The 23124-nt window shown below is 40.8% G+C and overlaps 1 long non-coding RNA gene across 1 annotated transcript; it reads left to right on the forward strand.

Annotated features, from left to right (window-relative positions):
• Positions 1 to 1146: 1146 nt before the first annotated feature.
• On the forward strand, positions 1147 to 21724 carry LOC124973195 (uncharacterized). Its single transcript, XR_007106637.1, has 3 exons — positions 1147 to 1414; positions 16289 to 16453; positions 21651 to 21724. It is a non-coding gene; the product is annotated as an uncharacterized LOC124973195 (long non-coding RNA).
• The last annotated feature ends 1400 nt before the right edge of the window (positions 21725 to 23124 follow it).

The following is a 23124-nucleotide window of genomic DNA, read 5'->3' on the forward strand; positions in this document are numbered from 1 at the left end:
AGAGACTACCACAACTTTATACAAAAAGTCCTTCTATAAGGATCTGCCCAACCATTGTCTGGGCAGTCTCAGATTGATGCCACTCTTGGTTTTAACCATAGTGGCCAGGAAGCACTCCTTAGGGTGGAGTGGAGTGGGTTGACTGAGAGAGAGGTTCAAGGTCCACAAATCTAGGAAGTCCAGAAATCAGTGTCTTCTATGCCTGGCTATAAAGCATTCACTTCCCTATATATTCCTGATTGCTCCCATTGATTGCCTCCTATTGGTTATCTTGTAGTACTTGATTAGAAGCGTTGAAATTTTCCCCATTGGTTAATTTAGAAAACCTAATTAGAATACTGTCCACTTCATCCCCATTGGTTGTTTTAGAATGCCATAGCTAAGGCGGGAGTTGTCATGGCAATGGGACTTACAGAGATGTGATTGCTCAATTCCCTGTCTTGTCTGGCATTTTTCTTGTAACCTGCCTCTGCCTTCTTGGTGTACCTGAACTCCTACCTAACAGTACCACCATCACAAAAGTCTGCCATTACCAAATACTTATCGTTAATATTTGGAGAGTTTTTTTCTTTCTTCTGTAGACAAACATTCCCTATTGCATGTTCCATGCAGTCCTGTCCCTTCTCCATTCTCTGCGTCGCATCTCTTTCACTTGTTTTTAATGTTGGTGCATTACGACCACAGAAAAGATATCGAGTGCATGTGCTAGTTGGGTTGTGCAGTTGGGGTCCAGGTTCTTGGTTATTGAAAGTGAAGGTGAAAACAGCACTCTGTGCAGTGGAGTGGAGTGGGCTGAGCAAGAGAAGTTTAAAATTCCCAAGTCTGCAAATTTGTCTTATGTGCTGGGCTGTAAGACATTCCTTACTATACAGATCTGATTGAAGGCCTCACCCCATTTGTTCCTATTGGTTATCTAGTAACACCTGATTAGAATAGTGTCCAATATTCGCCCATTGGTTACTTTACAATGCCAAATTAGAATGCTGCCCACTTCGTCCTCATTGGTCATTTTGTAATGCCAATCCTGAGGCGGGAATTACCATGGCGATAAGTCCTTAGTGGCGGGAGTTGTCATGGCAATGGGATTATGATAAATAAGGATGAGATGACTCAGCTTCCTGGCTCATTATCCACCGAACATTATCCTGGTATGCTGCCTCGCCATCGTGCAGTACCTGAATTCTAAGACCTACAAGCTAGGAAGGTGGCGTCACCAAGGAAAGCTGCCAGTATTGGTCCTCGTGATGCCAGGTGGGAGGTGATGGCTTCTTGTGTGACCTCCGTGCTGCTTGAGTGGCTGCAGGTTTTCAGCGTTCACGTGGACACAGCGATTTTGTTGGGTTTCAGGGCGAGAGGTCTGCTGTAGGGCAGCTGAACTAGCACCAAAGAGCTCTTCCTGGACAGGATCAAGAAGGTACTGTATGTTCCAGGTTACCCCTAGCTCTCTGTTACCTTTTGCCCTTAGGCCATGCTGGGGTCTAGCTTTGTCACTGTCCAAGAACTTCTGGACAAGAAGACCTGAGTGTGGTAGGGTATACGAAGACTCTGTTTCCCGATCCCCATTTGAGCCTGATGAATGGAAGCATGGTCCAGGGGACACCGTCCCAGGGGAGGAGCGCTGGGAAACATGGTTTATACTGTGTTACAGCCATTTCTTATCAGGTAAACTTGGGAAAGAACAGGGATGGTGATTGTAAGCTCATGGCCCACAAATGACGGATGCAGGAGATGGGATGCCAACCTCGAATCAGCAAGTTTTCCTTTATTCTATAACAAAGTCAATAGATCAGGCACTGTTAGGGCCCATTTTCTGGGCATGGAGATGGCTTGTGGGCTACAAAAGGAGTCTTGGTTTTATAGTTTTATTGGACACTGTGGACATGCAGTTAGCACAGTCAGGGACATAGTTGTGCAGGCTAAAATTTTAGCTTAGGAAGGTGTAAGCTCAGGGGCATGGTTAGCGGCCAAATAAAATTTACAGAAAGCGGCCATAGCAAGTGTTATTGGAATTTGGCTCTGGGGCGAAATTCCCACATCCCCACGGTACAGGTTAGGTAGGGACCCAGAGAAAATCGCGAGTGGCCCCGGCTACCCAGGGTCTTTACAGGCCGAAATAGGCAGGAATCCTGCTGAGTGACCGGTGGAATTTTCCTGTCCACTTTGATTGGTCACTGGCACGCTGCCCCACTCCCTCTTCTACAGTCGCCCAAATTCCAACCTAACAGAAGGTAGTTGTTAAAAGGTTGAAACTCAGTTGTTATCTGGGAAAATAGAAGTCCAGATCCTGAGGGATAAGTACTCAAATCTTGCCCATTGCTTTTCTTTCTCTGAGATTCATTGTTTCCCAGAGTTTTGATAATTTTCTGTGCTTCCATTTAGGACTATTTTGCAGTGGGGGAAGGTCAAAGTCCAGAGCCCTGAATTCAGTATCTGCCCCTTTCCTTCAGGGCCCATTGTTATTAAGAAAAGATTTAGTGGGAGGTTAATTGTTAGGCTAATTGCCCCTCCCTCCTGAAAGGTGCTTGTCTCTCTACTTCTCTTTGGGGCTATCTCATCGGAATGTTATTTTCCATAACCCATTGTTGGGGAAACAATAAGAGGACACTTAGAAAGTAGGAGAATTCAAAGTTTATTCTATGTCAGCAGGCTGGAACTTAGCAGGGCAGTTATTCCTCCCGGGTGGCCTGCCTGAGTAGTATTTGATGCAATTAATAGCTCTTCTCCAACACTGAACATCCCAAAGAACCTTCATTTATTTATCAACATTTGCCCTGTTGGGAACTAAAACTGAGAATTTAAAAAGGACTACATTCTTTTAAAATATTGAATTTAAAATATTAGCATTTTTAGTAAAATATATATTGATCTTCAAAAAAAATCAGTGGAAAGCGTGGCATTGCTGTAAAGTTTTGCGAACTTGCTGTTTGGCTAATTAGAGTACAGCGGGATTCCCCTCTTTCTATATTTTATGTTCAACTTGTGTCATGTAACCTGTGGACAATTCAACTATACACTCTTGGGAGAACCAGAAAAAAGGCAAACAACATTTTGCTCTTGTGATAAAATAGCTTTGAACATGTGATACCCTAGAAGCAACTATGGTGTCCCAGGATCTGCCTTGACAATGATGCTCTATAAATAGCTTGTTTGTATATAAATGTCTTTTGCTATTTAGAAATACTTATTTTGTTCTTGTGGTTATCTTCCTACACAAACCTTTAGTTTCTTCCTCCCTTTTTTTAAATTTAAACTTGTAATATGACTTGTTTGGTTTTTCCATATACTTTACTGAAGTATAATTGAGTTATAAAAACTTGCACACATTTAGGTTGTGCCCTAAGGAAACACCAGCACTTCCAGGATAATAAATGTATCCATTTTCCCCAGAAGTTTCTTGCTCCACCTTTACTACCTCCTTGTTTGCAAGAAACTGCTGCTGTGCCTTTTTGCACTATAAGATTTTAATACATTATATAATCATACAATTTTCATGTTCTTCTCTATCTTCTTGCATAGTTTTGGCTTTCACATCTTGTGTGTATTATTTTCTTTTTTAGTACTGATTGTGTATATTTAAGTTTGTTTATCCAATTACTTGTTCACATTTGCTGTGTGTGTATAATATACATGCAGAACTCTACTTGAATTTTTCTTGGTTGATGCCCACGAGTGGAATATGTTGACCATGATGTAGGTGTCCACTTTAAGAATCTGCCAAGTTCTTTCCAGATAACTACATTACATTCTCACCACTGTGTACAAAGTTACAGCTCTTGTACCTTGTCACCAATCCGTGTTCATGGTCAACAGTCCTTTCATTTATTGCTCATGTCTTTTTCTTGTACTGGGAATTGAGTCCAGGGCCTTAAGCATGCTAGGGAAGTGCTGTACCACTGAGGTACATCCAGTCCTCTTTTTCTTTCAGACTTCATGCCATTTGTATTTTACATAAGTCAGCCAAAACCAAGGTTGTGATGATTTTTATCTCTTGTTTTAGAAGGTTTTATATTTTGAACACTTAAATTTAGATCTGTGATCATTCCCACTTAATTGGTCATAGTGTGTGAAGCAGAGCTTGAGAGTTATTTATTTATATATTTAATTTTGCATATGGTTATGAAGTTTTTTCTACACCCATTTGTGGAAAAGATTCTCCTTTTCCCATTGACATGGCACATTTGTCAAAGCTTGCTTGACCACTCAGGTGTGAGTCTGCTTGTGTCCTCTGCTATATTCACTTGGTCTCATTGTCCTTACACACTGTGATGTTGCTGAGCTTTGCAATAAGCTTGGAACTGGGTGGGTAGTGCTGTTTCTCCAACTTCTTTTCTGCTGTTTTGACTCTTCTCTACTCTTTTCTCTTTCATTCCATTTTAGGTTCTGCTTTTCCACAAGTCTTGCTGGGGTTATGTTTAGAGTACAAAAAACTTAATAACTCAGTGTAAGGAAGAATTGAGATTTAGAAAAATATTGACTCTATTCAAATATGACCATGACACATCTTTCAATTTATTTAAGTCATTTAAATTTCTCTTACTATTGGTTTATGTGCACAGTTTTCAGGGTATAGGTCTTGAATAAATTTTTAATAACTTTGCTTTATTTGGGTTTTTTAATGTATTTGGGGCTTGGTATCTAACCCAGTTAGTCAAAACTTAGCTGTTGAGTAATTTTGATCAAAAAAAATTTTTTTGCATTTAATAGAACAGGAAGATAGCAAGCAGGCAGCAGGTTTTCTACAATAGCAAGGGTAGTTAAGTAACAGATTCCTTTGAAGAGAAGGGGCCCCAGAGTCAGAGCCTGGAATCCTATAGGAAAGTACTGACTTGTTCTTTTCAAAAGTTTTAGGCCCTCCTCCTTTTTCTATCTGCTCTGACTCCAGGCTCTCTTTTCTTTAGTTTTGTTTCCTTTTCCCATACCCACATATCTGTTTTAGTCTTTCTGGTGGGTCTCTGCTCATGTGCATGGGCACATTTGTCATCTAGAATTTGGCCTTATTGGCAGACACTCTTTGTTCTCTCACTGTCTGGACTTGTTTTTGACATCCTCCTTTGCCATCCTGTTCTTATTCCATTCTAAATCTCCCTCAGGTTTTTATATTAATGTTTTTTAATGGGTTGTGAAACTTATTCCTGAGTACTCAAATTTTTGATACATGTTGTAAATAGTGCTATTTTAAAGTTCAATTTCTGCTGAGTGAAAAGAGCCATGCCTGCATTCCCAGCTACTCAGGAGGATGGCAGCAGAAATAAAACTCAGTCTGCAGATTTAGCCAGGCCCTGTCACAAGAATAAAATTAAAGATGACTGGATTTGTGAGTGGCCCTGGATTTGGTCCTCAGACCTACCAAAAAATCATTTTTTGGTATTTGTTGTTACAATATAGAAATGCAACTAATTTAAAATAATTTTTGCAGTAAATGAATTTTCAATTTTTTGCATAACTTGTACCTGTTTGCAGAATTTGTCCATTTAATTCTCTTTCAATCATTTCATCAGTAAAAATATTCTAATTATTAAAGAACATTTAGGAAATAAAAAATGAAAGAACAGAGGTATAATGTTACAATTTTTGTTGAAATATATTTTTCTTGGACTTAAAACTCCAATATTTTCAAACTTTTTTTTTTTTTTTTTTTTTTGCGGTGTTGGGGATTGAACACAGGGCCTTGTGCTTGAAAGGCAAGCACTCTATCGACTGAGTTATCTCCCCAGCCCCAAACTTTTGATAACCATATTATTTGTTTTTTAAAAATACTTTATTTTGGAGTAGGTGAAAATTAATGTGCTGTTATAAGAAATAAACCAGACATGCATACTTCACTCCTTTTCTCCTAATGGTAAACCATCTTGCATAAGTAGTGTACTGGCACAATGAGGAAGTTGGCTCCAGCTTAAGCCTAGTCAGATTAACCACTGTTACATGTACTGGCATGTGTGCATGGATCTGAAACTTTATCATATGTGACTCTTTACATGCACATTATTATTCAATATTCAGATTTATATCATAAGCATCCATTGCGAAGACTTTTGGGTAAATTGGTATTATTTCCTCCTTCAATTATTTGTAAATTCTGTACACAGTGATGCATACCTGTAATGCCAGGTATTCAGCAATGTGTATTAATGAGTTACACATTGTGTAAGTTTTGTGGATCTGTCCCGACCCGCGGGACATCAACGCGGAACGGCAAACCTAAGAGAGAAGGAATGAAGGGACAAGAGACGCAGGGAGAGGCAGCAAGACAGGAATTCTGATCAAGCTGCAAATTTTTATTGTTCACACAGGGGTATTTATATGCTCAGGGAATGAGGGGTATGACGAGGTGCAGCCTGGTTGGCTGTGTTCTTCTATTGGGCTCCTGATAGGCTGCAAGTTCGCGCTGGCAGGAAGGTGAAGTCCCGGAAGAGAAGCAGGGACGGCACCATAGGCGCCATACTGACAGAATTATCAGCCAGGAGGTGGGAGGGGCGCTGCTGCTTATTGTAAAGGTCAGAATGTTCTCAGAATGAGAACTTCTTGGTCCCTGACATTTCCCCCTTTCTTATATAAAATTATTGACCATTTTTCGATAGCCATATTTTAAGGGGGTGATAGAGGTTATGTGGCGAGATGGGGGCACAGCTTGCCTGAACAGGTATAGGGCTGGAGTGACAATCCCTCGGGAACTGCGCCTGTCTTAGGTTGTCCGTGATAGAGCAACATCCTTACCCGTCATTGGATAATGAGGCTCTAGCCCTCATTTCCTGTCTTAGGTTGGTATGAGCTCTTACGAATCTTACCCGTCATTGGCTGTCCAGTTCAGCTCACAGGGGTGATGGTCTTTTAAGATCACCATCATGATCCATCATCTCCAGTCGATGGTAATGAACCTGAATAGGTTTCGCCTGTATAGCCTCAATTTGAGCTTTAAGAAAAGCCATGATCTTGTTGAATATTAAAGGACCTATAGATACAATAAGCAGCAAGCAAAGGAGGGGACCTTAGCAGGGTCCTCAAGTCCTGCATGGCTGTGGGAGAGCAGTGAACAGGCAGCCATTATCCAGAGAAGCAATGGTGTGCAGTCACAGGGTCTGTCATTCAGGGGATTTTCGCATAGATTGTCGGCTGCATCTATAAGAGAGGAAGATTCATCCTCAGGGGGAAGGTTTCCGTCCCTGGGTTGTGGTAAATCATTGACCTGTTTGACCAGGCGTTCTGGTAACCATCTTGGGGCTGCTTGTTCTTGATCTAAAATACAAGCTGAGCCTCGTCCCCAAATGAGGATGGGATCTGGGCCTTTCCATTTATTTGTTAAAGGATCGCGCCACATAACAGATGGGCGAGCAGAATTAGAAGAGGGATGCCAATGTCTGTCCGTGGTCGAATGTCCTTCATTGTCTAGGGTAAGAAAGTTAAGAGCAAATAATGCATGATTAAGGCGATCCCTGGGAGTGGTAAATGCAAGGGAAGAGGCCTTAAGGCGGGTAAGCCAGGTTTTTAAGGTGAGGTGTGCACGTTCCACAATGCCTTGACCTTGAGGGTTATATGGAATTCCAGTAGTATGAGAGATTTGAAGAGTGGCACAAAACTGTTTGAACTTGGTACTGGTATATGCAGGGCCATTATCTGTCTTAATATGTGCTGGCTTTCCCATTATGGAAAAGGCTGAGACAAGATGAGAAATGACATCCTTGGTAGCTTCTCCGCAATGCGGTGATGCAAAAATAAGGCCACTAAAGGTATCTATGGAAACATGTATGTACTTTGTTTTCCCAAATTCAGGAAAGTGAGTAACATCCATCTGCCAAATCTGATTGGGCAGTAATTCTCGAGGGTTAACACCCAGATGTTGAATAGGAAGGGAGACAACGCAAGCAGGACACGCTTTTACAATTTCCCTTGCTTGTTGCCTGGTAATTTTACAGAGTAACCGAAGGCTCTGAGAATTTAAGTGGTGAAGTTTGTGTAAATCTGTGGCCTCTTGGATGGATCCAATAAGAACTGGGAAAAGGGACCGAGTGGCTGCATCAGCCTGAGCATTACCCCGTGATAGGGGACTGGGAAGATCAGAATGTGCTCTAATGTGTCCTAAGAAAAATGGATGTTTTCTAGCCTGAATTAGTTGTTGAAGCTGATTAAACAAAAAGGCTGCATTGGAGGAAGCCTTAATGGCAGGTGAAATCTCCAATAGGGGCACAGAATGGGCAATGTAAGCACTGTCTGTATAAATATTAATAGGTTTATCAAAAAATGTCATAAAGACTTGTGTTATAGCAAACAATTCTACAAGCTGTGCTGATGGATGAGCAGTGTCAAAGGTGGTAGGCTGATTATCAACAACAAAGGCTGCACGGCCATTGCTGGAGCCATCTGTAAAAACAGTAGGGGCTTGTGGAATAGGAGCCTTCTGAGTAACCCGAGGAAAAATAAATGGATGTAACTGAGCAAAATGCAAAAGGGGGTCATTGGGAAGGTGGTTATCGATTATTCCCAAAAAGCCTGATAGAGCAATACCCCATTAATCCCTCGTCTGTAGCAAAAATTGGGTTTGATCCTTAGTGTATGGAATCAGAATGTTATCAGGGTCTTTGCCAAAATGTTGTCGAGAAAGCAAGCGACCTTTAATAATGATAGAAGCTACCTGAGCAGGATAGACAGCAATAACTTTAGAGGATGTGGTGGGCAAATGAACCCAGAGCAAGGGGCAACCCTTATTTTTAAAATGTGGATCCCGCTGCCAGAATAGTCCCGGGGGTGTATGAGGGGTGTGTAATATAACCAAAACCAAAGGAAGGTTATAAGATATTTGTGTAACAAATTGTTGAGCGATGGCTTCTGTGACTTGAATTAATGCTTGCCGTGCCTCGGGAGTAAGCTCTCGAGGAGAAGAAGGGTCAGAATCTCCCCTTAAAATATCATTAAGAGGCAAAAGCACATAGGTGGGTAGTTTTAAATATGGTCTTAGCCATTGGATATCCCCTAGTAGTTTTTGGAAATCGTTAAGAGTATGGAGATGGTCCACACGCAATTGTATATTAGGGATTTGAATTTGATTAGTTTGAAGTTTGAGGCCCAAGTAGGTGTAGGGGTCCTGTGTTTGAACCTTATCAGGGGCTATCTGAAGTCCCAAGGCAGTAAGGGCTTTATAGAGATCCAAATAACAATTGTTAAGATCATAGGTATTAGGTGCAGCAATTAACAAATCATCCATATAATGTAATATATAAACTTGTGGCCACCGCTCTCTCACAGGGTCTACTGCTTGAGCAACATATTTTTGGCAAAGACTAGGACTGTTAGCCATACCCTGGGGAAGGACCTTCCATTGAAATCTTTGCATAGGGCCCTGAAAATTGATGCGGGGGAGGCCGAAAGCAAAATAGGGTCTGTCATCAGGATGTAAAGGAATAGTAAAAAAGCAATCTTTTAAGTCGATGACCATTTTATAATAGTCCCTAGGAATAGCTACCAGTGTAGGGATGCCTGGCTGTAATGCCCCCATCGGGCGCATAACCTTATTGATAGCGCGCAAATCCTGTAAAAGGCGCCATTTGCCTGATTTCTTCTTAATAACAAAAATAGGAGTATTTCAGGGTGAGGTTGAGGGTTCCACATGGCCGGCTGTCAACTGTTCCTGTACTAACATGGAGGCAGCCTCTAATTTTTCTTGGGTAAGGGGCCACTGATCCACCCACACAGGAGTTTGAGTTTCCCAAATAATTTTGTCTGCATGGGGTACAGGAGGGTCAGGGACCGACACTAAAAATCCAAATACCCAAGTCCAAATTTGTCTGTTTTTTGTATGGGCTGTACAGGCTCAACCTGTCCTTGTCCTAGCCTCCCAAGGCCTGTACCAGGGATAAAGCCCATACGAAGCATTTGATGAGTGACTAAAGAGTCGGGACTAGCAAGAATAACTTTCATTTGGCTTAGAATGTCTCGTCCCCAAAGGTTGACAGGGAGATCAGGAACAACGAAGGGGGTAACGGTTCCTTTATTCCCTGTGTTATCTTTTGTGTCAGTCCAATTAAGCACCCTGGAGCTAACTAAGGGGTTTCTTGACTGCCCTATTCCTTTAAGGTCAGTTAGTGATGAGGTGAGGGGCCATTCTGATGGCCAATATTTTTGAGAAATAACTGTGGCGTCTGCACCAGTATCTAGGATCCCTTGGAATTTCTTTCCTTCAATAAATAAGGTAAGAGTGGGTCTTTTGTGGGAGATAGGTTGGACCCAATACACATCAGAGGAACCTAAAGAGGCTGTGTTTCCTGGTGAATTTCCTGAATTGAGGGGAAGGAGTATTAATTGTGCAATTTTTGTTCCTGCAGGGATGGCCGCTACTCCGTTAACAGCTGTGGCCAGTATTTTAATTTCTCCAGTGTAATCATCATCAATGATGCCAGGGAAGACCTGAACACCTTGTAAGGTGGTAGGAGCTCTCCCAAGAATAAGAGCACACATATGAGGTGGAGGGGGGCCTACAACCCCAGTGGGTATTATTTGAGGTCCTTGCATAGAGTCTAATATTGTATCGGTGGAGGCGCAGAGGTCCAATCCTGCGCTGCCTGGGGTAGCACGTTGGAGGGAGGTGATTGTGGAGAAGGACAGGGAGCCTGGATTGGGTTGGGAGTCTGAGAGGGAACAAACCTTATTGCCCCTGGGTTTGCTCTGGGGGTGGTCGGGGCCAGGGGCTGGCCCCGAGAGGAGTTTCCCGAGAAGTTAGAGGGAATAGGCTGTCCAAGGGCATTGGTCTTGGATCTACACTCCTTGGCCCAGTGGCGACCTTTACCACATTTAGGGCAAAGGGTGAGCGGAGGTGGTTTAGTCCCTGTTTGAGGAGATATGGGTCCTTGATCCAGTTTCCCTGTTGGGCAGTCTCGCGCAAAATGGCCAGGTTGTTTGCAAGTAAAGCAAGTACGTGGGCCAGGGTGGTGAAGGGCCTTGGTGAAGGCGGCACCAATGGTGAGACCCATGGCATGGGCTGTTCCTACCCCGGCACACAGCCTAATGAAGTCAGAAAGGTCCCCTTTATCTTTATGGGGCCGAAGAACATCTTGACATAGTGGGTTGGCATTTTCAAAGGCAAGATATTTTACAAAGGAGCTCTCGTTTTCACTTGGTCCAAGTAAGCGCTCCGCAGTTAGATTAAGTGGGGCAACAAAGTCACTGTAAGGCTCGTCAGGACCCTGACGAATTTTTGCTAGGGAGATGGTGGCCAAGCCCTTTTGAGGGAGCCGTCTCCAAGCATGCAAACCAGCAGTTTGAACCTGTGCTAGGAGCCCAGTAGGAAAGCGTGCCTGTTTAGGGTTAGTATCAAATGGCGCATTACCCACTAGTTTAACATAGGTCCAGGATTTAGAGGAAGCCTTGGTTGAATTTTTTTGGGCAGTTTCCCGACAGTATTCCCTAAAGTCTGCGTTCCACAACAGGAAGTCACCCGCACTGAGGGTGGCTCGGGCCAAAAATTTCCAATCATTAGGGGTGAGCCACTGTGTACTATGGTTCTCTAGCAAGGCCAGTGTATAAGGTGCAGTGGGGCCATACTGTGTACAAGCCTTTTTAAGTCTTTCAAGAAAGCGGAGGCTCAGCCTTTTATAAGAACCAAGGGCTCCACTCTGTCCAGAGGTGGGCTCCTCCTCATCCCCTGATTCCTGGTCCTCCTCTTGTTCCCTCTCTGGTTCTACCTCTTGCTCCTCCCCTGATTCCTCTTCCTGACTTCCTTTTAAATTCTCTGCTTCAGTTTGTGCGGGCTGATCTGCTTGACTGCGAGTGACTGGAAAGGCAAGAACAGGCTGACCACGTGGCTTCACCTTACGAGTATTGAGGGGTCTTGGGCCGGTTTGTGTTAACTCCGTGCCCAAGGCCAGTGAGCGAAGCTCGGCATCAAGGGCTTTTAGTTCTTTTAAAAGTTGGATTTGTTCCCGCCTATGTTGGAGAGACTCGCGTAAAGGGGTTAGATTAGGCAAGGGAAGTGGGGAAAAAATGTCTGGGGGGGGCAGTAGGTCCCTGAGGGGCCGGAGCACGAAAGGCAGGGGGTGTATAAGTGGGAAGTGGATTTTTAAGAGGTGGCAGGTCTGGAGAATGGTGTTGAGCCGCTGCCTCCTCCAGGGTAGCCTCCTCCTCTGGGGTCACCTCATCATAGGGACTTAAAACCGGATAAATCTTAGGGGGACTTTTAGGGGACTTTTTTGGTAAGGTGGGGTCTGGGAGGTTCCCGGGGTCTGGGAGGGTCCCAGGGTCCTGAGAAGGCTGAGTAGGGGGCATTTGAATACTAACCGAAGGGCATGCCGATGGGGGGCGAGAGGTGGATTGCATTGCCTGCTCCCCAATCTTTACAAGTTTTAAAGTACCACTGTCAAAGGGTAAGCTTTTAAGAATCTCATTAATTAAATTCCAATAAGAAAAGGCAGTGACAGGCACCTTTTGAGGACCAAAAGTCTCATAATAATCTTTGAGGCAGTCTCCTACTCTGAGCCACCTTTTACCATCAATTGACCCCTCGAGGGGAAGCCAAGGACACAAATCCTCTATGTATGAAAAGAATGATCTTAAATCCTTTTTCTTAACACGCGCTCCCCGAGTCTTGAGGGCCTCCTCGAGACCCGTCAGAAACAAATCATGTGACGAAACTGCTTGTCCCATGGTGCGTCACTCACCTTGCGCTGGCCTCAATTTCCTCCTGGATCTGACTCCCAGTCGCGTCCACCGAGGCGATCCCGAATCCCGCTTGGCCAAGTCCTCCCCAGAGGGCAGCGTTCGCTTCTCAAACAAAGGCTCGAGCCAACCACGTTGGGCACCAACTGTCCCGACCCGCGGGACATCAACGCGGAACGGCAAACCTAAGAGAGAAGGAATGAAGGGACAAGAGACGCAGGGAGAGGTAGCAAGACAGGAATTCTGATCAAGCTGCAAATTTTTATTGTTCACACAGAGGTATTTATATGCTCAGGGAATGAGGGGTATGACGAGGTGCAGCCTGGTTGGCTGTGTTCTTCTATTGGGCTCCTGATAGGCTGCAAGTTCGCGCTGGCGGGAAGGTGAGGTTCGCAATGGCGGGAAGGTGAAGTCCCGGAAGAGAAGCAGGGACGGCACCATAGGCGCCATACTGTCAGAATTATCAGCCAGGAGGTGTGAGGGGCACTGCTGCTTATTGTAAAGGTCAGAATGTTCTCAGAATGAGAACTTCTTGGTCCCTGACATGGATCAACTCTTTTTACCCAGCAATATTCTCCCAAACAGGTTGCTGTGTCTGTCAGTAGGTTCTTCCATGCTATTGCTCAGTTGTACTCTGTGGCATGGACAAGCAGCTCTTCATTGGCCACCATCAAAAGTTCATGAGGATATTTGCAGTTTGGTGGGTGTTTATGAATCTAGCTGTGGCATATTTATATAGGGATATTTGTGGAGTTGTTTCCGTTTCCTTGGGATGAACGCCAAGGAGAGCCACTGCTGGGTCCCATGTGTAGTTGTTTAAAGTGCCAAAGTACTTTTAAAGGTGCTGTATAATTTTATATTCCCACCAACAAAGTGATCATCCAGTTTCTCTGCCTTTTCACCAGAATTTGTTTTATTTCACTCTGATGGATATGGGTTAGTTTCTCACTGAGGTTTTATTTCTATGTTTGAAGTGGCTAATGAAAATTTTTTGTGTCTTTACTTTCTCTTCCTTTCTTGAATGAATACAGTTCATCTTCCTGTAGATCTTGTATTCCATGATCACATTAAAATGATTTATTCTTTGTAGGAGCTTTGTAGTAGAATATTCTATGTAGACAATTGTGTTGATGCTGGACATAGCTTTCTTTTCCTTCACAGACTGGTTTTATTTGCTTTTCTTTATTGAACTTGATAAAACTTACAGAATTTTCCTTTTATTTTCAGTGTGATGAGTTTTCATCATGTTATCAAATTATGTCCATTGCTTTGTTTTGCATCTATTAGAAAATTATTAATTTTAAAAGACTAATCCAGCTTTACATTCCTAGGATAATTCTTACTTGTCATGATGTATTGTGCCAAGATCAATTTATTAAAATTTTTAGGCATTTTGCTTGTGTCTTCTTGAGGTATGCTGGTTTAAATCTTAGAAAACCTGGGCACATTGGTGCACATCTGTAATCTCAGGTACTCTGAATGCTAAGAACAGGAGGATTGCAAGTTAAAGGCTAAACTCAGCAATTTAATGAGATCTTCTATCAAAGTTAAAACCAGTAGTGGTGAAGCTAAGTGGTGCAGCACTTGCCTCCTGTGTGTCATGCACTGGGTTTAATTTGCGCTTCAATAAAAAAAAAAAAAAGGTCATTAAGTTCACCAGTAAACCCACTTGAGCCTAGATTTAATGGAAATATTTCAGCCTACTCAAATTCTTTTATAGATACAGGGCTGTTCAGTTTATCTCTTTCTCATATAAGCCTTTATATTTCTTGTCTTTTAGGAAATGAGTCTGTTTTATAAAAATTCCTGAATTTGTAAGCCTAAAGTTGTTTGTGATCTTTCCTTATTTCTGTATTCTAAACATTCTTAGGATCTATAGTAAAATTCTGTTTGTACTTTCTAAAAGTATTCTCTTGTGATGAGAGAATACAGTTTGTATAATTAGAATCCTTTAAATTTTACATAGAGTTTTGTGTTTTAGACTAAGATTTTGTTGTGAAAGTGTTTTTCCTTATACCCTGGAAACCAATAAAAAATTGTCCTGTTGTTTTAGTGGAGTGTTCCATAAATTAAATTAGTACAAGTTTGTAAGTGTTAAAATCTGAATCCTTATAATTTTTTTTTTTTTTACTTTTTAATTGAGATGAATGTTGACCTCAATTTTTTTTTTTTTTTTTTTTGGCACTGGGAATTGAATTGAACCACATCCTCAACCCGATTTTGCATTTGATTTAGAGACAGGATCTCACTGAGTTGCTTAGCACCTTGCCATTGCTGAGACTGGCTTTGAATTCATGGTCATACTGCCTCAGCCTCCCAAGGTACTGAGATTACAGGTTTCCTCTTTATTTTTTATTAGTTTTTTCTTCATGTGGAGTGTGTCTCCAATACAAGGGGAGTCAGCTAGGAAGAACAGGACCAGAGTAGGACCCAGGCCTTCTGAGTATACATCTATTACTTGGACCATGGTCACTTCTGCTTTACTTGGGATTGATCCTATAATAGTCATCCCTCCCAGGCTGCCCTGCACCAATCCTTCTGTTTTATTTTTTATCAAGCAAACTTTAAACATTCATGAAAGCATGGTTAGGCACTGTACATTTCCATGTACAGTAGTGATCAGTACTTCAGGATTGCATGTTTGACAATTTAAACATGTAGTTCTAAAGGATAAAAATGTTTCAATTTTTTTTGCATTTCACTTATCATTGTACCTTTTGGTTATATAGTTTGCTTGAATCAAAGTCCAGATAAATGCCACACACTGTCATTTGTTGAGCAGTGTCTTTGTTTATCCCTCTCCCCTTCTTATTTTTATTTTGGTATAAGGAATTAATTACCAAGCCACATCTGCAGCACATTTTATGTTTTCAAGACAGAGACTTGTTAATTTGCTCAGGACTTCACTAAGCTTCTAAGGCTCACTTTGTTTTGTTTTGTCTTGATTTTGGTTTTGTTTTTGGTTTTCAAAAATGATGTATTTTAATTAATATTTTAAAGGGAAAAAACTGGATGTTATCATCCTTACCACTCCTCTAAAACTAGTAATCTTGTGCTTAACTTCTCCTGGAGGAGAGTCTCAAGTGTTGGGGACAGAAGCTTCCTTATAGTAATAGATTAACAGCTAAATTTTGTTGGCAAAGCTGGTACTATGGTGTGCATATACAGCCATTTGCCTTGGACACTAAATTCTTGGGACTAAGGCTGACTTTTAAATTGCAATTAATAAAAAAATAATTATAATATTAATGCCTCAGTCTCCTAAGATGAGTTACTGAGATTACATGTGAGTTTTTAATTTTTACTAAAATTATGTAAATGCAAACATTGTGTGTGTGTATAATTTACAGCATACATTTATATACATACATGTAATCCTCTGAAATGATTCCTTCAGCAATAATCTCTTTTCTGGTAGCAGAACCTGAGCCAGTAGTTCCACTGGGAAAATTTTTAACCCCCTATTCCTTGCCTTGACCGTGTGTCTTTTAAGAAATCTTTGTGAAATGTGGATTTTTGTGTTCATGCAGGTTTGGCCACTGAGAAGTCAAGGACTTTTCTTGTCTTGTCTGTAGTTGATGGGGAGTTGGAGCTTGATCAATGATGGAGCTAAGAGTGTCTTCAAAGACTTTATGCTTTCTTTTCTCAGGCCTGTATTGGCAACAGAGGACTGTAAAGTGTATTTACTCTCTTGAAAAAGAATGAGTTTGCTGACTGACAACTTGGTGAAAGGAAAAATTACATCATTGAACGTACAACAGAACTTTGAAGGTGTTACTTCATGGAAGCCTGAAGATACATTGAACAGTCAACAGTAAGTTGTGTGTGTGTATCTGAGTCTGAAAGAGAGAAGCAGACCAACATTTCACTACACCCAAATATTAAGACATGAGGCTTAAACACTGTGGGTTTGAATTATGTGTTTAGCCAAATCAAATTAGGAGTGCCACAAAAGTTTTCCATGGTGAAGATGAGCTGCTTGAAACTAACTTGTGCATTCAGCAGACATCAGATGTATACCTCCTGCACATTCAGCTTTGTTTATTTCAGTGGGAATGAGGAGAGTGCAGTTCAGCCTTGGTGTGACGGCACAGTGATAAGCACCAGGAAGTGCAGAATATTTCGTGTTTTGGGTAATCATTTGGTGGTAGGCCACACACACACACACTCCCTTTCTGCCCATCCAGCCAACCCGCCATCCTTGGTGAGCATACAGCTCACTCGAGCCTATATTCTTCTAAGTTGTCTTTGTCCTGTGCTGTCATGGGGTCCTCAATAATTTTTCTCATGGGTCTGTCATTTCTGGTCTCAGACTCTCCATCTGCATTCTACCCTGTCTTCTGCCTTCCTCTGTCACCTTTAGTCACTTTCATCTTTGGGGACCTTGTGTTTTGGATGATACTGGCCATAGTGTTTGGGCTGTGAGTTCAGGAGTCCCTAAGCTCTACCCTGAACCCCACCCCTTCAAAACTGTACAAACTCATTTTCTTTCCTTGCTGTGTTTTAATCAATAAGAGAAAATAGGTGATGATGGCACCTGCATTGTAGAGGTGATGAGTTGGCATCCTACAGTCTGGGGATGCTTAGTGTTTGCAGAAACATGATAGCACTGCTTTCTACTATAACTATGAGAGCTAGCACCATTATTGTTTACAAGGAACCCATCATTCCAGTGTTGGTGGGAACAGGTCAGAGGCCTTGGGATAATGAAGATTTTGGCATGTTGAAGGTTGGAGCCATGTGGGCCGTGACCACCTCTATCAGGGCTTATTGTGCACTGAAGTCTGGTGGGTAGTGTCCACTAGAATTCACAGTGACCCCACATGAGGGTGGAAGGGGCAAGCTGAAGGCCAGAGAGGAAGGTAAACTCTTATTCAGATGAAATATCTGCTGGCAGAAGGACCTTGTCCTACCTCCCATGTAGTATAAGTCTTTTTTTTTTTTAGTTGGTCAAAAAAGACCATTTTTTTGTTAATGTTTTTATCATTAAATGGGGGAAATACCTGTATTCACAAAGATAAATAGCTTCAATAAGTGTACTTCATGAGGATAGAAGTGGAATAATAATGAGTATCAATAGCAAATACTCTTATTGCCTATCACAATATAAGGACCTTTGAAAGGAGAAACATTCACTTCTTTTCAAAGTTTTTCAATTTTTTTATGTATTGTTTTAGATGTAGATGACACAATACCTTTATTTATGTGGTGCTGAGAATTAAACCCAGTTCCTCACACATGCTAGGCAAGCTCCTTACCACTGAGCCACAATCCAGTCCTGAAACATTCACTTTTACATGAAGGGGGTGCATTTTCTTCTTTACACCCAACCCCCATCAGCCTTGAAACCCTGATCAAAAAATCAGACTGAAAATTCAACAAGTCCTAGCACTGAGGCAGTTAGGAATGGGAGTTACATAGCACTACTAAACTCACCCAATGTCAAAGCCCTAGTTAGACAGTTTAAGACTGTTGGAACCTTCTGATTAAAACCTTTTCTTGACACTAACTAATCTAGAATTCACCTCCCTATAGCTTCTATCCACTTGTCTCATCTCTGGCCTCTGAAGGAAGAATCAATGAATTCCTTTCTTTTATAACACTTGGGAATTACTAATATCTGTGGGTGAAGAAAAGGTTGAAGTACATGTCAAGAGTCAACATAATTTATCATTAAATGTCAAGTGGAAATAGTGCCATGTCTCCAATCCTATGAAACAAACTTTTCTTAAATTTACAATGCACCAATGAGAACACTGACTCCCCATTACAAAGGTGAGAAAGGCAATTTTACTGAATGTTACATGAATTATGCTGTCACACAAGGGAAACTCAGTGTCAACATACATGCTGCTCAAAAACATTAAATGACACATAGTCACTTTAGTACTCATTCTTGACAGAATACTGTAAATTACAAAATAACTCCAGAAATGCAATATCATCTGATGTCAGAAAAATTGTACCAGTACAAAACTTTAGGCATGACAGAAAGCAAATACACTAGAAGTAATGCTATTATATACTCAAGAGTACATTAGATTTTCCACATAATCAGTTAAGTATAAAGAGAATTGAAAGTAAAAAGAAATAAGAACAAAAAAATTTAAAAGGGAAAGATACATTTTATATTTGATAATGTAGCTAAAATTAAAATAGTATTAACTTAAGATTTCTTCATTTTGTACTAGAACAAAATTTTTATTTTAACTTGCAACTTCTCACAAAAATCAGCATATATTGCCACCAAAGCTCCTAAAGAACCTATAAACTTCTAAGTTATACATGAAATAATTAATGAACATATTTTCTACTATTAATTACAGTAGTAATGAATTAATTTATTTCTTCAGTCTGTACCTAAAGTAATTACATAGTTTCTATCAACAGAATATACTATCAATAGAAACTATATAATTACTTTAGGTACAGACTATCTGAAGCAGCAATATTCTGGCTTGACTTGTATTAATCACCTTCCACTGGAAATACATCTTCAGTGGTCAAGAATTTATACCTTAAGAATAACATTACTAAATGCCTACTAGGGAAAGGGTCCTGCAGCAGGGAAGGAAATGCATGATCTGGGCTGTTGTCAGTGCCAAGTGCATGATTAAATTTAATGTTTTTTTTAATTTCCACACTTGTTTCATTTTACAGCAGAGATCACTTACTCAGTCAATATATATCTATACTGTAATCAGTGAATTAAAACCAGAGGTTTCCAGGAAAGGTTCCCTTTTTAACATATAAATAAGACAAAACCCATACTCCTAGATTCACTATCTGCTTTTCTGATAGATGAAATCTGGTCCTTTGTCACAATACATACACAATACATTTGCAAGGAATGGTGTTGACTACAAAATAAAATGCACTTTAGGTGATAATGGCTTGGATAAAACATTTAGTGTCTGCCAAAATAATTACATAATCCACAGTTATAAAGCTGGAAGAGAACTTGAAAGTCATCTGTTCTTTTTCCCTGTCATAGATGAAGAAGCAAGAGTGATGTACAGGGAGCAGAAACTCCCTAAAGGTCACCCGTTAAACTGCTCATCAGTGACACAGCCAGAAGTATAGAGCTGGGTTCTCCATACTCCATGCCCTGGTCCTGTTTTCCAATTAAAGAATTAAGCATAGTCCCAAAATTTGTAAGAATCCATGACAGGGCTAGAGAGATTAAGAAATGATAATCATCATTATAAGTGCAAAATTATTGATATTTTATGTATCAATTAGTGCAGCAAGAACTTTACTTCCTTTAAAAAAGTATCAATGTGTATATTTCTAAAATATGACTTTTTCTTCCCTTCATATACATTGGTTTTTAATTTTTTTGTTACTAAGATAGTAACAAAAAAACAAAGCCAGGATAGTCTTTCAAAACTATCACAACTTTTAACCAATTTTGGGAGTAAAACCCCAATAACTTGGAGTGTCATAATCTTTTAAAGGTATGAGTATCTTTAAAACATGAAGTAATTTTTCTAACCCAATTTATCCCCTCTGCAAGTCTTTTTCAACCTGCAGAAATTCATTAAAGTATTTGAATGTAATAATTATTTCCCATTTAGGATTTAAATGCTAGGCAACAAATGATCTCTGAAGCTTAACTGCCCAACAACTTGTAAAATAACTCAACTTGTAAGCCATTTGCTAAACAATATGAATTCCCACATTGGAAAATAAGTAGGGGCTTGGGTTGTGGCTCAGTGGTAAAGTGCTTGCCTAGCATGTGTGAGGCCCTGGAATTGATCATCAGCACCACATAAAAATAAAGGTATTGTGTCCACCTGCAACTAAAATGAATTTTTTTAAAAAATAAATAATCAAGTGTAGATTAAGTAGTAAGTAATCTAATTAATTATTGTACCTCTGAGTCTTTGCAAAGACATCTTCACCCATCAATTAAAACCCAATGTGAATTCTTTTTGGAGAGGCAAAGTATAAGAATTTGCTAGCTATCACTGAATGTCAGTCCATAGGGTGGAAACACTTTTAAACCCAAATCAGGATCCAGAGAGATAGAGTCAACTGAGCCAACTTGCCCACACTGTCCTGGCTACACTTGGAGTATGAATGTTGTGTCCCAAGTTTTCTCACTAAGCAATTTAGTCCAGTGTAAATTGCCAGGAGTTGCCATGTTCATGCAAAATAACACCAAAAACTTTTTGCTACAGAAAATGCCATTCAGAAGCCACTGTCCCCTCCACTGTGCCTCTCCTCTGTGATTGCATCTTATTCACAACTAGTGTGTTTAACTATAAGACTGCTCATTATCCCTTTATGCAGTGATTCTTCTCAACAGATGCCTCAGAATGCTGTTGGTGTGCCCAGGGCAACCTGTTTGGGCTTGGGTTGGCCTCAGTGTAGCCCAAGGGTCTTCTTTACCATCCTGGGGCACTTTCTTACTGTGCACCACAGGCACATAAAAGGACAACACATACCATATCAGCACAATTAGGTCTCCTGTTCTCATTGACCTTAAAAATTCATGTTTAAATTTTTTGTACATAAAATGTTTTTAATTAATTTGCTTGCATTGGCTCTATTCCAGTGGCCAAACCTATTGTTAGAAGTTTTCCCTGCCCAAAGTAGAAGGCTGCTGCCATAACTGTGTATTGGTGCGGGTGTGTTATAGTGAAGAAGTGGACCATCAAATCCATCTACCCTAAGACAGCACTTTTCTGTCTATCTTATTTATTCTCTCATTCTTTCTTATAAGTTTCTATTAAATGTTAACAAGGAAAGGTTTACATAATCTTCAAAAAAATATTGTTATCTGCTCCCACTCACCTCTAAGTCTATCAAACTGTCTTCTTTTTAATCCCAAGCACTGACCACATTATGTTATGGTGTTCTGAGGTTTTCTCACTAAACAAAATATGAACTCCCCAAAGACAGAAACTTTGCCTCTGTACTGTCCTGCAAGATCCTGAATGAATAAATAATATATCTGTATGTTTGTGGCAGATATGTCAGATAAAGACAATTTCTTTTTCTTTCAGCATGAAAACTCCACTTTGAAAATGCTAGAATGTTCATCCCAAATGTCCTTGGAGAAGTTGGAGTCAGATTCAAGGTGAGTTTCTAGTCACAGTCCTGTGTACTGTGCAGTTTTTCCATTGTGACATGTGTGCTCACACATGTCCTTGCTTGGTCAATAGGCATGCACGACTCTCTGTTGCAAAATTGGCAATGTGAGGCCTGGAAACTTGCTTTCCTCCTAGAAGGCATAATCTTTGCTGGGTTGAGAATTTTCTTCATCTGTGAGACTTCCTCTTTTGCCTTGAGTAAGGGATGGAATTCTCCTTCCCATTGGTTGTAAGAGAAAGTCGAGTGGGTTCCTTCACTAAGTGTACCAGGTCTTTAGGTCCAGAAATTCTGGAAAAAAGGTGAGATCCAGAGAAATTCAGTCAGGGAAGGCTTTATTGGAGATTTTGCCTGAGAAGCAAGAATAGAAGTACATTTTTGACTGAAAGAGTGACAGGCTGTCCTTGGATGAAGGGACCAGTTTTTTATTTGTGTGTATTTGATGTTTTTATTGTGCTGGATTAGCTCGGACTTTTCTCTGGGTTCTGTTCTTAATCTTCCTTCATGCTCCATTGCTCAGTGTAGCTTCTCTTGTGCTGGACTAGCTCATACGTGGGGTAAGCCGCGCAGAGTCAAGAGACTCTGAGAGTTGCATGGAAGCAGGTTTGTGGCAAGCAGCTTGCAAACTCAATTTGCAGGAACAGGTATACATTTTATAAGTTTCTTGTCCAATCACAATGTGCCACAGGGGATCAGACCACCAGGTTCCTATACAGGTTCTCTTGGTAACATTGAGTCAATTTGTGGACAGTTGTGTACTTTCCTAGGTGGCCTAAGAAGAATGCTCCTCCCTGAAAGTTTTTCTTGCACACTTGAGATGTTCACTACTGCCAGTCAAGAAGTAGGATTTCTCCCAACATGTATTTTGTTGCAGGACAGTGTTAGTCCCAGACTTCTATTGGTTTAGGGCATAGTTTCAAAAAGTGGTTTTTTTTTGGGGGGGGGGGTTGGTTTTTTTTTTTTTTTTTTTTTTTTTGCCTTTGCAAACATTAGGGCTTTGAGAATCAGTCAGTCATCTTGGGGTGGGCACTGCTAAATTCCTTCTGCTGGTATAGAATCCTGTGCATACATTTTATCCTGTCGAGGATGAATTGCTACAGTTATATAAAAAGTAGGTGAGTGGAAGAAAAGAAAGCACTTAAGTAGCAAATGAAGATGGGACTTGCTTTCAAGATGGAGTAATCGAGTTGAGGCACAGCCTGAAAACTCTGCTGTTCTATACACCATGAAATGTGTAGAAGTCTCAAAGAAGGTTGTGCCCTGGTGCTCAAATCCTATGAGTGCACAATTCAGGGACTTGAGTTCATGCCCTAATTGTTTATGGAAACCTATTTTATGTTTTTATTAGAATGATTCACATAACATAAATTTTAACATTTTAAAATTTAT

Source organism: Sciurus carolinensis (assembly GCF_902686445.1).
Source record: "Sciurus carolinensis chromosome 14 unlocalized genomic scaffold, mSciCar1.2 scaffold_101_arrow_ctg1, whole genome shotgun sequence".
Lineage (NCBI taxonomy): Eukaryota > Metazoa > Chordata > Mammalia > Rodentia > Sciuridae > Sciurus > Sciurus carolinensis.